The sequence below is a fragment of the Callionymus lyra genome, chromosome 15 (assembly GCF_982586985.1).
Source record: "Callionymus lyra chromosome 15, fCalLyr1.hap1.1, whole genome shotgun sequence".
Classification (NCBI taxonomy): Eukaryota; Metazoa; Chordata; class Actinopteri; order Syngnathiformes; family Callionymidae; genus Callionymus; species Callionymus lyra.
The window spans coordinates 18,425,152-18,443,757 of NC_141832.1; the positions used below are offsets into that span (position 1 = coordinate 18,425,152).

General features: G+C 37.0%; 1 protein-coding gene across 3 annotated transcripts in view; it reads left to right on the forward strand.

Annotated features, from left to right (window-relative positions):
- srcin1a (SRC kinase signaling inhibitor 1a) overlaps positions 1–18,606 on the forward strand; it is a 136,879-nt gene that overhangs the window by 25,138 nt on the left and 93,135 nt on the right. The gene's annotated exons all lie outside the window — the stretch shown is intronic.

An 18,606-nucleotide genomic window follows, 5' to 3' on the forward strand; every position in this document is an offset into this window, starting at 1 on the left:
TAACTGTAATGAATCTGTTCTTTACACGCCATTAATTTCAATGCGTCATTCCCGTTAGATTGCATAACAGCATTGAGGCCACAAATGGCATTACCAGAGTATAGCTATTGAAAAGTTCCAGTAAAAAATAATAATATTTTTAGTAGGGTGCACCTTTAATTTCAACATTTTATCAACATATATCACTTGAATTATGTCAATGAAAGATACTTGATGAAAGAAAGTACAACAAAATCTTCATGTTAATATTTGTATTATTGTTTCTATAATCTGATTGGGACCTCACTTATCAAGTAGAGCTTCCAAATATTATATTTAAATGTATTTTTAAATTTTGCCACCTGGAATGAGGAGGTCCCTGAAGGCAACAGTGGGCGTGTTAATGATGCTGCAAGTGGTCGAGGTAGAAAGATTGTTCACTGTTACTAAAAGGTCATTTTTAATATTGCAGGAGTTGTGACAGTATTTAAAGTCGCATGTACAGGTGGAGGGTTTTCTACTTTCTCAGTAAATCTCATTGTGCTTTAGATGGATTATTGCTTCAAATTTAACGGGCAAACTATTTATATATTCATTTTAGCACTTTTTAGTCCATATTTTATCGTTATCGCTGACTAAAACGCACCAAAAACCTATCTGTGTTTGAGTGTGTGTTGTTAATGGAAAGCTAAACAACAGGTTGTCAATGGCTACAAAAATCAATACAACCAGCTGCTAAAAACAATGGACTCTCTCGGACATTATATACATACTTGCTGACAATGCTTTACGGCTTCACATCATATATTTAATATTTGCTTCATGTTCTCTTGCTTCGACCTCACATGAAGGAGGTTGAGTGGTTCACGTAGTGTATTTTGTTTTTATTGTAGCTTCTTTTTTCTTTCTTTCTGGTGATCTTTCTAATCTTGCATCCTTGAAGAGTAGATACAAATTAAACATGCTCTGTTTTCTAATCAACATAGAACCACATTTTGTGGCTTCTGAATAACTGTTTTTCTCCCTTAAATTATTCTATTATTTGTGGTGTTTTCTCCACAGATAGAGGGACGGAGAGTGTGTTTGTTTCTCTGTCTGCACGCACCTCTTTGTTGCTAATGACAGTTATTCGTCTTGATTATCGGCAACAGAATTCATCAGGCAATTTTGGCACCTTATGTCGAGAAGCCGGAATCATTTTTTAGGTTTAATAATTGTTGATACGGGTGCATTGAAACACACCTTCGCCTGAGATAACCTGCCTGAGTCCTGAAAAAAAGGCTTTTTGAAGGAATTTGGAGAATAATTATCTCAATTTCCATGACAAAGCACTGTCAAGACATCAAACATGTCCTTGGCCTTTTCTCTAAGCAGCCGGGAAACATCATCATCTGGTTGACAGTCTCGGAAAAATGCTTTTGTTGCTGGGGGAAAAAAAAACAACAAAAAGTGAGGCACAGGCAAATGAAAAAGAGTGATTTTGCTGCATTTGACAGCAGTGCTAGACGGATTGGGCGTTGGTGGACGCCATGGCAGAAGTGTGCATGATTGAGATAAGCGACAGCTAGATGTGAAGCCAGGCAGAAGTCACCCACACACTGGGAGCCTCCCACAGTCACAGTTAAGCAACGCCGCAGTTGCACTGTCACTCAAGGACATTTGAAGGACACCGAGAGTTATGGAGGATGCTCAGAGAGCGGATTCAAACTGAGCAGGAGGAAGAAAACAACACATTATTTTATCCATTTGGATTACCAAAGACGTTGTTTTTCTGTAGCAGGAGTTTAAAAAAAAGAAAAACAACTATTTGCTTTACAACAACAAAAGGGTGAAATGTACTTGATGAAAGAAAGTGAATGCAGAAATTGTAAATGCATTTAATACACAAGAATCTGGTTTAAAGAATCAACATTTTAAAACGTTTGTATTACATAATCGATGTATCTATTTTAGTTATTTTTACTTAATTTAAACTAAATGCTATACTTGCTAGCTTTGTAAGTCGAAACGCTTTTATCATTACTGCGAACTGAACAGGCACCATCTTACTTAGTACTTCAAGTGCATTACCCAGTACTACAGTTTCGAAGGTCAACGTGAACATACAAAATCCTTCTTGTCCATCCATCCTCTGTGTTATATACCATGTTATCAACCTAGCACCATTTAACTCAATAAGCTCACTTGGTAGAGCACTTCAAACCCTGCATTCGCTACGTTCAACAATTGTCGGTAAACAACAGAATTGCTTCAATCTGTAAGTTTTTATTGTTATTTATAATTTGTTTGTACACACTATTTGTTATAGATTTGTTTACTTCAATTTTATTTTCCATCACACCTCATATTTTTTCCAAACCTCTTCTTAAAACCTCTACCGTCGTTATTATTAGAACAATTCCATTCCAATCTGTAATACACCATCCTTGTTTGAGATTAATGTTTTTATTTTTTTTAATTTAATTTATTGTTCTTACTTTCTTCTGATTTAGTTTTTTACTCCAACACTGACTGACTGAAATGGATTGTTCTTCCTCTCTTACCATTTTTTTCCCCAACTTTTTAAAGTAACTGAGTTACTATCCAAACTAGTAACTATTAACTGTAACTTAGTGACTAATATAAAGTAATTTGATCAACAACTTGATTAACACTGTTTATAATACAAAGCAGTCAAACCAGTTGAATAGCTTTTGCAAGGCCCTTCACAAGCGAGTGTTTAACAGTTGTTCCCAAGCACTGTTATTCAGTATAACTATAAATATATTCTCTTTCCCACTCTTTCACTGGCACCCTTTGTCTTCTGGAGCCTCTGTGGAGTTGAAGTGGCTTCACACAATGTTCAACGTGACACCTTTTGTTTCTGTCGTTGTTTGTCCCGACACCTCCGCAGTGCCATTTATTATTCCCTATGAAATCCCACATTCGATCAAAGACAATTTTAGCTTGACTGAGTGAAGCTGAATAATGTAATCTACTGGTGAAGGCGAAGGTTGAGTTAAAATTCATTTTTAAACATTTCATCATCTGCTTCAGTCTCTTGATTCAAAATGTTGGATTTGCCATTTTTAGGTTTTGCATTTATTCTCAGCGAAGTTTCTTTCTGTACATATTTGCCTGGGTAACATGTTCCGTCAGGTTTTTGGATTCGTCCGTCGCTTTAAGTCACTTACAAAATGATTCTATTCCACCATAAATAACCCTTTTTGCCATCCAGTCATCAAACTAGGTTCTGGATATTTCACTTTTCTAAACTCATCCCTTTCTAGATAGTAGTATGACGCCTCCCTCCACCGGCTCTTGGGTGTTTTGAAAGTCTGTTTTGGACAAGAAAGGACTACTTTATCTCGGGCACTCAGTCTCTGAGAGAGGCAGCAGCAGAAGGGAACCATATGTGGCTGTTAGTTATTTACATTAATATTAGTAAGTTGCTACAAATTTGAAGTCCCTAATGCTTCTTTTTCAAGAGACGCTGTAATCTGTGTTTTAATGCGCGTCGGTGCCTCATAAGCAAGTTTTCTGTGAAGCATTCAGAGGATATTATACATGACCTTTTCCTGGGATCTAACTCGAGCGTAAAATTATCCCTACGTCTTAGCTGCAATTTTCTTTCTCTGCCATCATTTGAGGATCCGATTATATCTCGTCTTGCCCTTCGTCTCTTTCCTCCTCACTACTCTATGCGTCCCTTGTGGTAGCCATAGTAAGGTGTGGTAGCTGGAGGCGTCTCTCTCTCTCTTTCTCGCTCTCTCTCTCTCTCTCTCTGACTGGCAAAGACAATGTCTTTTTTGTATGGAGGGTGTGATCTCACTGAATACAGTCCTAGAAAGCCAGAGCTCGCAGCTGAAAGCGACTTAACTACGTCTCAGTGGCCATGAATTAGTCAGCGGTGCATTGTGGCCTACCAACCTAATGAGACGGTTTCTGCTAGTTGAAAGCGCAAGTCATTTTTCAGTCTATCCCAGCGCCGTTTTTAAAGACGCTGGCTGGCAGCAACCTTGTCTTTACAGCTTCCTGTTCAACCTTGTCTGCGCGAGGAGGCAAGAGGTTTTAGTCGAAAGGGGATTGGTCCCCCCGGGTTAGCTTGTGAGATATTCCCGTCATCCCTCTTCTCGTCCTTCTCCTCACCCGGTGAATGTGGGTCAGACCTTGCGTGACGGACAGTCTGCCATTATCGCCGCTCAGACACACAAAAGGGAAAAGGCCAAGAGCTGGACGGTCTTGGGAGGGGTTTATTGAACTAGCGCAGAATAGAGTGCTTTCCTCTGTTCTGGCCCTGACGAGGGCGACAGGATTGAACCTTTCTCTCCCGGGAGTCCAGTGCTGCGTCCTTTTAACTCTTTGGCGACTTTTAAGACTTGTATCAAGACAGAGAATACTTCTACGAAGAATGTCTACATTTGTTATATTGGACAATGTTTCGTGAATCTTCTACAACCGATCACTTCCAAAGAGGGTTTAACAATATGTCAATACTTTTTTGTTGTGGTATCAGTGCAATGACGCCGATAGAAAGGAAGTCAATCATATTTGAGTTGGACATAATTCATAGAAAATCGCACATTGCTTTTTGCGTTGTGTGATGGATTTACATTTCAGGGCAACTAATGTGAAAACCCAACTTCAATTCCTTCTTCCTCTCCAAGATGCAGTAAGTCCCTCATTATGCCGATGTTTTGAAGTTATTACTTTATAAAGTTCTCCACCGTCTGAAGTGTCAGCGAACGAGAGGTTACGAGAGCTTGTCCATTATGACATAATAATGGCTTTACTCCTCCTCTGGCCAGCTGTAATCATGCCCTGCTTTGTTTGTATAACAAGTCCCTTGAAGGTGGAGACTTCTTGGATCGATGACGCGTGGTAGCATTCTCAACGCTTGACCAATCACAGCAGGGTGGGTGTGGTTCTGGTAAACAAGAAAAATGAAACATTTTCAGTGGGCAGTGCTTGCGCACATTTTTTAGTGTAAATATTTAAATGAAAAGAGTTTAGTACAAACAGACACATACTGATGAGTACAATAGAGGTCTAAGATCCATTTAAGAGACACTATTTCTACCAAAAGTGGTTTTCTGTCCGTGATAAGGCTGAAGCATCATCAGTTCACCAAATTACATTATCCTTGTAAAATCTGATTGTGTTTTTTTCTGTTGTGCATAGACCTTTGGAATTGAGTTGCGGCAATACAACGTATGTTGAAATTGACATTTATAAAGGTCCAGCTGATTCGCCAAGACCTCTACGTCTCTGTCATAAGGTCTGTGGATGGAGTCCTAGCGAGACAGAGGGATGTGTTGGTGCACACGCTGCAGTTATGAAGTTAAAAGTGATTTAAATGGAAATTACTTCTATAGGCGCTTTCCTGGATGAACGATCCTATCACCAACGCATCTTGCTCTCCGTGTGAGTCCTATGATGGGTTTTTTTTAAGCTTTATTTTCCGCCATGACCGCTTTAGGTGTGAGTTGGAGGTGAGCTGTGGACGACCAATGTTGATCCATCTTAGATCGGTGCTTTAGAAGACAGAAGTTTGTTGAGGCTGCTCATGAGGACATGGCGAGTGTTTCTTTAGTCGTCCTATGAACATCCAGCTGGTAGAGCCTAACGGGACACACCCGTGACCAGATGGAGAAGCTATATCTGAACCCAAACAGCTTGGAATTATTCACTAAGTGCTGACTAAGTATCATGATGCTGGTGGTGATGATGACAATATAAGAGGTATTGATTATTTTTCCTAAAATAAATTTCAGACAGAAAATGCAGTTTTTAATTATTATTTACTCTGCAGAAATGCCAAGAATAATTTGGATGCACACATGAAAACTGAGATACAAATATTCCTGGTTCATAATAACTTTCACTAATTGCCTGAACAAAATCTACGTTCTGCCATAATTCCATTTGTTGTGTTTTGAGCATTTGTTGATTTTCAGTAATTACTGAATATCTCTGAAGCCAGTAACTGAAGATTCACTCTTAAGTGCATAAAAATAGCTGTAATGGCTCGTCTAAGATGCCTTTGAACAGTGAAACAGCGTTTTTTGCTAAGAAATCACTGGAAAAGTTATTTTTCGCAAGTGCTTCGATATAATTTGGGAAGTGTGGTCAGAAAAAATTACATGACATTAAAAAAAAACATCAAATCATCCATCCTCAATACAACATTTATAACTTTGGACAAAAATGTCCAGACAACTCTCAGCAAAAACATGGGAACATAGACAGAGTTCAAGTACTTTACTTGATGTCATTTACCAGAAGTTTCACTTCAATAACCTGCTCACTACACTCACTGGTTGCTAGTCAGGTTCTTGTTTTAGTCTTGATGGTCTCTGGTCTTATCTTAGTCTCTGTCTCCAATTGTCTTGGGTGTAATAGTTGACAAGATAATTTTCCCTCTCCTTTATAATATAATGTTAGTTCATTATTTTGTCATCAATTAGCCTTGACAAAAACTTAAATTTCAGCAGTTTAATTTCTAAACACAACACTGAAGTAACCAAGGATAATCTAAAATAAGGCAAAATGTTCCGACTTAAAATGTTACACTAAAACTGGACTAGACTAAGGAAAACATGGACTAAAACAATCAAAAACAATAAGACAGAAACAAAGACAAAGACTAGCAAAAACTATAACAGGTTGCAAGAAACAACACTATTTTGTACATTTTACAAAAGGGAATCTGCTTGTAGACTGCTTTTGTCGTGTATTGGTTTTGACTAGCGTCTTGGTTTTAAGACTGTCTTGGTCTTGTCTTGGTTTTGACGACTATCTTGGTCTTGTCTTGGTTTGGAAGACTTTCTTGGTCGTGTCTTGGTTTTGAAGACTGTCTTGGTCGTGTTTTGGTTTTGACAACTGTCTTCGTCGTGACTTGGTTTTGACGACTGTCTTGGTTTTGAAGACTGTCTTGGTTTTGACAACTGTCTTGGTCGTGTCTTGGTTTTGAAGACTGTCTTGGTCGTGTCTTGGTTTTGACAACTGTCTTGGTCGTGTCTTAGTTTTGAAGACTGTCTTGGTCGTGTCTTAGTTTTGAAGACTGTCTTGGTCGTGTCTTGGTTTTGAAGACTGTCTTGGTCGTGTCTTGGTTTTAAAGTCTGTCTTGGTCGTGTCTTGGTTTTGACAACTGTCTTGGTCGTTTCTTGGTTGTGTATTGGTTTTGGCTACAAGTCTCGTGTATTTCTTTTGAAGACTGTCTTGGTCGTGTCTTGGTTTTGACTACTGTCTTGGTCGTGTCTTGGTTTTGAAGACTGTCTTGTTTTTGAAAACTGTCTTGGTCGTGTCTTGGTTTTGAAGACTGTCTTGGTCGTGTCTTGGTTTTGACAACTGTCTTGGTCGTGTCTTGGTTTTGACAACCGTCTTGGTCGTGTCTTGGTTTTGACGACTGTCTTGGTCGTGTCTTGGTTTTGAAGACTGTCTTGGTTTTGACAACTGTCTTGGTCGTGTCTTGGTTGTGTATTGGTTTTGGCTACAAGTCTCTTGGCTGCCAACAACACAGGCTGCTGTTCTTTGTCCCAAAAATATAATGACTTCTTTCTCATTTGACTATAGTCAGAATTCCTCGTTACCTTTATTCTTTTACATATCCACACATTTATGCCCATCAACACCTCACACTATAAGTAAGTAATATTTATTTATATAGCACTTTTCGAGACCAGGGTCACAAAGCGCTTAAACAATCAAAACAATACTCAAAAAAGTACATACTTTAAAGATCAAGATAATACTGAGAACACAACAGGAGTGTTCGTGCTGCTGGTGTTCATGTGGTCATTAACATTCGTCACACTCTAAACGTTCCTTAATTTGTTCGCCCATTGACACTGTCACGCAGTCAAACAGACGACACAAACAAAGCAAATGTCGTGGCATTTCCACCGACCTGATGAACTGAAGGTTGATCGTTACTGCTCCAGCATTGCAGGTGAAACGGGCACCTCCACATTGTTGCACACGTCTGCTCGTGTGCTCTCTCCTTTCTCTGGCAGCCCTTAATCAAATCTCTTTGGTGTCGGCTCGTGACAATGGCTCAGCCGAGGCGTCCTGGGAATCAGACTTCTTGTTTGATATTCTCAGCCAATGAGGGTTCGGCAGTGCTCCTGGGAGGCCAATCAGGCTCATGAAGACAGATGAGGTGCCAGAGAAAATAATTAACAAGGATGGATGGCTGCGTTTAGAATGTAGAGATAGATACAGTCCATTCAGTTACATACACTTATATGAAATGAGATGCTTGTGTTTCTGAGTGTTTCTTATGTCTGTGCACGCCTCCACCAGCTCACGACAGATGCTTCCTTAGCGAACACTTGATAGTCTAAACCCATCAAAGGTAGTTAGGCTTACAAAGTACAACTGATTACCTCAGTTTTAAAGCCAAGCTGAGACTGAGAGGAGGATTCTGGGTTGAAAACTAAGAGTTCCACCAGGATCTGCAGAGGATTAGTGTAATAAATCCACACGGTTCTCAAGAGAGAGACAAGGATTACTTGTTCTGTGCCCACCTGTTAACAGGGGAGTTCTTGTGGGTTTGCTTGGTTGTTGAAAAATAACGACGTACATCTGCCCAGAGATTGGAAGATAAGATGATTGATGTCTTAGCTTTGAAAGAACCAGTATGGCAGCTTTAGATCAGAAAAGAAGGTCAAAGAATAATTTGGGATGAAATTCCAGTTGTGACACGGAATGTAGTCGGAAGAAAAAGGTTTACTATTGACTAACAACTCATATTTATGTGCAAATATTAAACTAATTGATTTAAAGATTTACATTTCTGGACCATGGAGCGCACCAGAGTATGAGCCGCGCCACATTTTAAAGTTTTTTTTAACATTGTATTATGAAATATTAACATGAAAAGATGGCACAGAGACACATTTAAACAATTTTATTTGAATACACGCTTTTTCTGAAAATTGCTTGTAACACGGCAGTAAAACAACTAGATAATAAAAATAACAACCTACCGCAAAAGTCATTGCCAATCTCATGTTTAATTCAAAACTAGGAAATATGTGGTTTTATATTTTAACTTTAACATCTTAAGACGTTTTTATTTGTTCAGGCTTTTCCTTTAATTTCTCGAACTCCTGTTGTGTTCTCAGTATTATCTTGATCTTTAAAGTATGTACTTTTTTGAGTATTGTTTTGATTGTTTAAGCGCTTTGTGACCCTGGTCTCGAATAGCGCTATATAAATAAATATTACTTACTTACTTACTTTAATTTTAACAAAACAATCGTAGAACCAGGATGGCTGCCGAAAAAAAAATGCTCTAGTCATGAGCAAATATTTTTCTCAGATTGATACCAGTAAATAGAATCTAAACCAAAAAAAAATAGCTTAATAATGATTTAATAAATTCAGTTAAATGTCAGTTAAAAAACAAAACAAATTGCAACTTTTTCAAAGACATTTTGGTCCATTAATTACATTTGCACACTTTAATTGATCTGGATTTGGTTCACTTAACCAGAAAAAAAAAATCATAGTATTTTTTGTTTTCATTTTGACCAAATGAATGAGGTATTTTTCGTGTCCAGCCCCCTGTGATGCTGATAAGAGAAGAAGCAGAAAACGAATGAACAGCGTGTCACCAGAAATGATCATTCCATAAGGAAAGGTGAGAATAAGTGTGACGACGTATTCAAAGTGACGGCGAACAACTTAAATCCCCCTGAATCAACTCGTCTGGGATAATCCCAAACAGCCTGACTGATGCAGCACATTTTCGGTCTCATAAGTATTTTCATCAGAAAACTTTTGGACAGCTACCATATTTTTTTTTGTCATTTTCTAAAATGAAAAATAAGCTGTTGAAGAACATTTTGTTACAGTCTAAAAGCTCTGTGCATGAGGCTGGAGAGAGAAATAAAAGTTTTGATCAGTTCAGTCGAGTGCATCCTTGGCTGCAGTCGATGTAGACATCCCACCCAGATGGCCGTGCTGGTAGCCAGTATCTCTCCACCTACACATGGCCTCCACCTTAAGCAGCAGGCTGTGCACTCTCCACACTACCTTTCAAGTAAATTGTTTTTTCTCTAAATTTATTTATAAAAACTGAATTCTTCATTGTGTTTGCATCGTTGTGAAGAAGTCAATGTAATATTTTCCAAGGGGCAGGAGTTGAGAAGTCAGTAACTTCTCGCTATCTTTTATTTTAGTCCCAATATACATAATAAAAACTGTATACAGTGTATCACAAAAGTGAGTACACCCCTCACATTTCTGCAGATATTGAAGTATATCTTTTCATGGGACAACACTGAAGAAATTACACTTTGACACAATAGAATGTGATCTGTGTAAAGATTAATAACAGTGTGAATTTATTGTTCCCTCAAAATAACTGAATATACAACCATTAATGTCTAAACCACCGGCAACAAAAGTGAGTAGACCCCTAAGAGACTACATCCCTAAATATCCAAATTGAGCACATTTTCCCTCCAATATGTCATGTGATTGTTAGTGTTACTAGGTCTCAGGTGTGCATAGGTATCAGGTGTGTTCAATTTTGTACTTTCCATTGTGTCAAAGTGTCATTTCATCAGTGATCATATAATTAGCTTTATTTTTATTATTATTATTATTATTATTACGCATCTGATCACTGGCCAGGTCGCATTCTATTTGTTCACAATTTAATGTTTAATTTCAGGTTTTGAGTTGCAGATTTAACACATAGTTTGCACTTGGATAAACCAAAATAAAAATAAAAATGAAAACTGAAATACTGAAAGAGAATCTAAGCAGTTAAGCCTGACTTTTTTTTAAGGATTTTGATATAAAAGGGACAGTGACACATTTGTTAAATGTAAAATAATAATTATTAAACTAACGGACACATAAGTAACTGAAAATACAATTCGCAGATGAAGGAAATTGTCATCCTAGGTTTTTAGACTGTGTGTTCATTTGTTCATAGGAGCGAATACACTCTTTTTTGCATTTTGTATTTCAATATACAAATGATGCATTCAATATAACAATTAAATGCATCATTTGAATGTGTCAACTGACAAGTTCTCACACGGAAACATATTCAACAGACAGAGTGTTTCTTCGACTATTTCCTTCACATAAGTGTTCATTCCTTGATTTATTAACGTGTGTAAATAGCTTCTTAACTGTATCTGTGTTCTTAGTGGGAATATAATTTCCTGTTTCGTGTCATCACAGCATCCTGTTCCGGCCGAGTTCTTTCAGTGTTTTGCTGCATTCCTAGTTTGTCCATTGTGCATTAAAAGGTCTTACTTTAATACATATTTGTGCATGTGATGATAGTTGACAAAAACGCCAGCAGCAAAGAGCCAAAAACAAATTTCATTAGCAAACCCTGAAAACCCTGAAGCTGTATATATATCCCCATAAAACACTCCAGCTCATTAAATACCACTTCTTGTTTGAAACACGTGTATCTAACAGTAGCCAATTAGTGCTTACAATCGCAATTTGCTCTTTTACTCTGAACACAAATCATTTTTGTCAATAGCTGTGTGGACAAAACCTCAACAGAAAAAGGTTTATCAGCACAATTGCTTTGTTTTGTTTCCAAGAGAGACAAGATTTTCACTCATAGTTCTGTCAATTCAATGAAGATCTTCCCTGAGAATCATGAATTTATCGACATGTTTATTCTTATTTTATATTCTCGTCCGGATAAAAACCATCTTCACCATCCTGGGACAGTGAAAAATACCCATAATGCTTTCATGTCCATTGTCTTAAATTGTCTAAATAGATATATTAACAGAATTAATATTGTAATGTCTTAAATAAGGTAATTTTTACGACTAAACAGCATTTTAATTCTGTTTAAAATGTACTTTACTCTCCATTTCAGCATCTTCATTAATGATTAATATGATCAATTTTTCCATCTATTATGATGGTAAAGTTAAGTTTTAATGACCTTATTTAACAAGCAAAAAGAGCAAATTGAAGGTATCAAACTGTGTGGGAAATCCAAGGGTTTGAATGATGTCATCTGGTGTATTTCATGTCACTTAAAGAAACAGTGTCTCGGTAACAGAAAATATGTGTTATAAGGTGGAATGGCTACTGATACAGATATTGGACAAAGATTTCAGAGTCTTATTTTGGTCCCTTATTCTCTTTTTGGTGCCATTTTACTTCAAAATAGGTAAAACATGAGAACACAGAATTCATATCTTAGATGCTAATTTGAAAAGAGTTGTTTTTTACTCTTTTATATGTTATTTTGAGACACAAAATGCAGTATTTCTGCAATTCTGCTATATCACATTTGTAGGGGTGAGTCTACCGTGGCAGTCATTATCATTCTGCTCATCGGAACAGCCGCTTGATAATCCTCTCGTGATGCTGATGGCTGGTACTGTGCAGGGCAGCATGTTAAGATCTCAAGTACCACAAATTAACATCTGAATAGAAGGACTGACAGAGTGCTGCTATGATCGTGAAGGCGCCGGGCAGAGCCGCTGAACCAGTAGTGGATCAATATGTCACACAGTCCTGTCCAACTTCCCCCAGTCAAAGAGCCGAGCTACTCCCTCTGGGTCCCCTTCAGCCCTGACTGAGTTCATGTCCTCGCTTACTGAATACTGATTCTCCACATCACCGCCGACCATTCGCTCTCTCGCCGCCATTAAAAGCTGCTCAGGACGTCACAGAAAGTTGCATCTATTAAGGTTAATAATGTCTGGCGAATTGCCTCGGAATATTTGTTTAGTTTTCCATCCCCTGAGTGGGAATATCGGAAGCTTTTTTATCGGGAGAAGAATCCGGTCCAAGCTCTGATCGGGTTTCTGAAGGATGTCGTCCGGCTCATCATAGAACGGGTCGGCCACCAGGGACGCCGGATTGATGGATGGACCTTGAGAGGGCAGTTTCACAGAAGTGCTGAGGTAGCAGCGCGATGATTAATCTAAAGCTGGCTCTTCACGTGGAGGCCGCTGGAACAACGGTGGCTCCAGCTCTTGTTGTGGGCAGCGAAGCCTTTGTTGAATATTGTCCACCGCTTTTATTGAGTGGATTAATGAACACAAGCTCTGAGGTGGTTTTATTAACTGTGACTGTTGTGAGCGGCCGTCCAGCCAAAAGAAAGGGATGAAGAAAAAAGAGCCTTGATATGATGAGGGGGAAAAAACATGAATACATTTTTGTTAAGATAAAATGCTGTAACTAAGGATATAAGCTATATATATTTTTTATTTATTTTTATCACATTTATACAGGTGAAGTAATATTCACTTTTTTTAACAGAAATTTTATGAATTATGAAATTTAAGCAATTTTTACAGATTATTTTTCAAATTGTTTTTAAGAATAGGAAATGAAAAGAAAGGAAAAAAAGTTGGGAAATTTCCTAAAACATGTAAATGTAGCAAATACAATTGCTACTTGGCAGTTATAAAAAAATCTTGATTAGTTTCACAGTTTTACCAAAAAAGTGTGAAAACGGAAAAAGTATATCAGTGTCATCATAATGTTGAATGTTTTAATTTAACATTTTAAATGTTGTAACGTTTTTTAATTTAGTTTTTGGAACTATTGAATTCAAATATTCGAACATCGAAAGGTTGAATTTGTATTTATTGATAATTGAATCAAATTATTAAAATATAAATAGGTTGTTTTTTGTTTATTGAATACAAAAATTGGAATATTTACATAAATAAATGACATTTTTTTTATACATTAAGTTTGAACTACATTTCCTAGTTTCAATATCGTTTTTATTCATAGCCTTTTAAATTGAATAAAAAAAATAATTCAAAGCCTTTCAAAATATTTTATTATTTATTAAAATTTAAATGATACAATAATTTATAACAATAAAAAAAATCACCCTATTTATATTCGAATCATTTAATTTAATTATTCAATAAAAACAAATTCAATGATTAAATTAACTTCACTTGACTTGAATGGATAATTTAATAAAATGTATTTAAATAGCCATAATAGCTCTTTAATATAATAATTTCTCAAAGAACCTTCGTTATTAACCTTAATAACAATCGTAGCTGTCATTTTTAAAATGACTGTAACTTTGTCAAAATTACTTTTTAAAAATGACGAAGAAAACAGTCCAACTATGTGAGTCAAGCTTGTCAACCTCGCGTCCGCATGGTCTTCTTTAAATAGTTGTGCGTTTCTCTATAACTCCTGAACTCGAGGTCTCCCGTGACGACCCTCCCGCCCTTGTATCAAGGACCCAATTCAGGATTCAAACATTAACTCTCGGCGCCTCCCGAATAGACTCAGAAGTGTGATGGAGTGCTGCCACCGCCGTTGACTGATGGTTTGATCCGAGACATTACTTAGAAATGAGAACAAGACACAAGGTCGTGGCTTGACCTCCCTTAACTTACAGAGTCAACATTGCTTTGTTTGAGGAAATGATTGAAAATCATAGCAAAGACTTTCATGTATGTGATGCTACAAGAGATGCTTTTAAACTAAATTGAAATAAATATACTGGTATATAATAATAATAATAATAATAATCTCTATTTATATAGCGCCTTTCTAGACCAGGGTCACAAAGCGCTTTGACAGCCATTCACACATACTGATGGGAGTAGGCTGCACCACATGGCGCCGAATCTGCCCTCAGGAGCAATCAGGGTAAAGTGTCTTGCTCAGGGACACAACAACACAAGCTTGTCTGGAGCTGGGATTGAACCTGCAACCTTTTGGACTGCAGGCAACCACTCTACCATCTGAGCTATGATGCCCCTCCTATATTATAACTGTGGCCATCAAGTAAAAAAAAAAGGGTTGAATAAAATGGCCTTGATATGATAAGAAAAAAAATAGACAATGGTTTGAATGATGTTGAGGTTCATATTGTATTTATTTGTTGTATTATTTCATTTTTTAATTAAGAATATATATCAAAATATTGTCTACAAATAGGATATTTAAGTATCTTTATACCAATAATTGTTGAAACATAATAAATGGAAAAAAACAACAATAAAATTATGAAATTGTTTCAAATTATTCATACATTATGTTTGTAATAACAGAAAAATAAATAAATATTTCAAGTAGTCTGGAGGAAACTAATGGGGAACTTCAAGTTAATGTCTTTTTTATAGGGGAATGAGAAATAAAAATGTGTAACTATATTGAAGTGTACATTATTATTTTTATTTTATTCAATGTTTTTACATTTTATATTATTTTATCATTATTTTGATTGTTGATCTTAATGTAATTACTTAAGAAAATAAAATTAAAACATGTTAAAAAAAAGAAGAAAACTTATTCTAATAACAAATAATAACGCTTTATTTTCCATAAAATTAAACCGAAAGTTACTTGTATTATGTCGTGAAGTGTTTATCAAAGTAGTAGTACTGTTGTGTTGAAGAAAACTCTTCCCTCCTGATGCGTCTTCATTTTCTTTTCATGATCTTCCCAGCGACTCCTGCGAGAGGTGCATCCCTCAGCGAGTACAGAAGCCACTCTTTGAATTAAAAGAAACCTGTCCTCGTCTGCTGTAGAAAAACTCTTGCATGATTGACACGTTCACTTTCTGAACGGGGAAAGCTTGGGTCTTGTCGCCGCGAGTGTGACTCATCGGCGCCATCTGACTCGGGTCGTTTGTCACGGGGCGCGGCAGCTGGGGTTGTTTGGATCCTGATCAAATAAAATTGAGTTATAACCGCCTCGGTAAAAGTGAATGGCTGCAGCAGAGACCAACAAATCGTCCACGAACAGACATCATCACGGCGTTCCGGAAGAGCACCGGCTGATTGAAGGCTGGGGCCGGACCCGGGTCTGATATGGGTGGATACGTGAGAATCTGAATGCGGGGCCTGGTGGTCAGCCCCTGGCAAGAAAATACGAAAAAAAAAAGGTTTTAGACTTCCCTTTGATTTTCCTCGCTGCCATCCATCCGTGTCGGCTCACTCGGTGCTGATAGGTCCACGCTATTCCCACGCCGGGCACGTCAGCGGCTGCTCGGGTGCAAGTCGGGTGCCTCGACCCCTGCCGCGGAAATAAAGTGGAGTTTGTTTTCCCACTTTTTTTCCTCGACTGAAGGACAAAAGGCTATTTCTACCTTTTCTTCCTTGTGTTTTTCTCTGAGTGACCCAAATGATGTCCGGGGTTTCTTCAACTACAATTGACAACTGTGATTCAGTGGCCCGACTTTTATCCGAGAGATGTTTGCAGAAGAGCTTAATTCTTGGTCGTCACTCAAGTTTTTTATCAAAGACAGTGGTCTTGTTAAGAGAAAGGGTCGCTCTCGCCGCAGGTTTGGAAGTTTCTCTCCAGCCGACTGGTCCAGCGTCAAGTGGCAGGACAGAGGTTGTTGAACTGGAACGAGGAGTCGTAATTAGTGTCAGTGTGGGAGAGATGCCAGGACTTACTTCGATTCAACCACTCGACCACTGGAGGAGGAAACTGCTGCACAGTTGTTTTTTTAATCGTAAGTTGAGGAGTGGAATTGAAGCCATACGTTGAGTCACTTCAGTATTTCTTATAAGCCTGTAAACGTTGTACTTTAAAACATTCTTCTTCCAGCATTTCCTCTGTCTAGAACCTTTCTAGACTCTTCTAACTTAATATTCCCAAGGTGACTTTTTCAACTTTACCTCTTCGAACTCTGACTCTTCTAACTCTGACTCTTTCAACTTAAGCTTTTTTAAAATGTATTCTAACTGTGACTATTGACTCTTATAAATCTGACTATAGAAGAATAAATATTCTAACTCTCACCATATTGACTATGCAAACTATTTTTGAACTCGCTGACTATTCTAACACTGACTATTCTAACTTTGAGTATTGTGACACTTTTAACTTTTCAGACTCTGACTTTTCTAACTCTGATTATTCTAACACGGACTATTTCAACTTTTTTGGATTCTAACTCTCACTATTCTGACTATTGTGAAACTTTTAACTTTGATTTTCGAACTCTGAGACTTTTTTAACTGTGACTATTCCAACACTGACATTTCCATTCTTGACTATTGTTACTATTTTAACTCTGACTTTTCTAACTCTGAATCCTCTAACTCTGCCTCATATAACTTTTTTAACTCTGACTTTTCTAACTCTGACTATTTTAACACGGATTCTTTAACTTTTTTTTTTTCTATTGTAACTCTGACTTTTCTATCTCTGAATTTTCTACCTTTGACTCTCCTAACTCCGACTCTACTAACTCTGACTATTCTAACTTTGACTCATTTCGCTTTTCTGACTGACTTTTCTAACTCAGACTCTCCTAACTGTGAATCTACTAATTCTGACTATCCTAACACAGACTATTCTGACTATTTAAACATTTAACTTCTCGAACTATGAATCTTCTCACACTCTTCTAACTTTTTTTTAATCTATTCTAACTCTGACTATTCTGACTCTTCCAACTATGTCTCTCCTAACCACTGGGCTGGTCAGAGAGATTTGTTACGTGGCCATACAGAAAAAAATGGCATTGAATATATTTATATTCTCTTGATTATTAATCTTTAAATTAGTGTATTATTTAGAAAAAAAAGACAGGATTCTTTCCAAAGCAACCTTAGCTTGTGACTGTTCACTAGTCAAGATTCTTGTGATGTCAAGTTTCAAAAGGTAAGTCCGTAAAATCATGGAAATGAGTAAAATACAAAACTCTATACGAGGCCATCTTGTTGCAGAGAAACCACTCTATGGCTCGTGTTGATTCAGTTTATTGTAAACATTTTTATTGGCAGTCTTACTACATTATTATCATAATTATTTTAGTGCATATAGATACTTAAACAAATGATAAGTAGAAGATGAAATGTTAAACATTTGTAGTGTAATAATAAAGACAAGCAGTTGCTGATGAATATTGGAACACCATCTCTTTGACTTTGACATTTGTTCTTTCAGACCTTTGCGTCTCAGCTTGTATTTGCTCGGTAAAGAAGTCTCCTACAAGGGAAGTGAGCAAACATCTGAGTTACGAGGACAATTTGTCGTCCTGTGTGACAGATAGGCTGGAGAATGTTCTGCATACTTTGCCATGATTTGCTCTAATTCCTTATCTCATTAGCTCAGAGCAACATTTACTGCATATTGCAACAATGCAAGAAACATTACAGGTTTATCGTCAGTGCTTGAAATAAAACGGCTCGTAACATTCAACGGCTCCAACTGTGCCTTTTATACCTTGTTCAAGATGCGCCGTCTAGTTTTAGAGCTTCAGTTTAGATGGTAGTTTTTAACGTATACTTTAAACATGCATGCAGGATTTATACCTGTGTTCTTGTCACCTTTTCTACTGTAGGATACTTTTCACGGTTACATTTCAATAAAATACACTATTCACAACTAGGATTATTATTTATATTTCTGTAAAAAATTATAAAGTAAAATGGTTTGTTAATCTATAACATATATAATTGTTTTTGCGTGACCATTTCGAAAAGTTGTGGGCGACTAACAATTTTATTACTACAACTCAAAATATAATTTCTTAAAGAATCTTGGTTTAAATCACTTCTTTCTTCCTATTATTTATGTGTATAAAACTAAATATTGCACTGTTTATTTTAAGGCACAATAACACTTTGTTTTGCTCTTCATGTATTCTACTTTATATAGTAAAATATATAAAACATTTTATTAAAAAAATGAATTAAACAA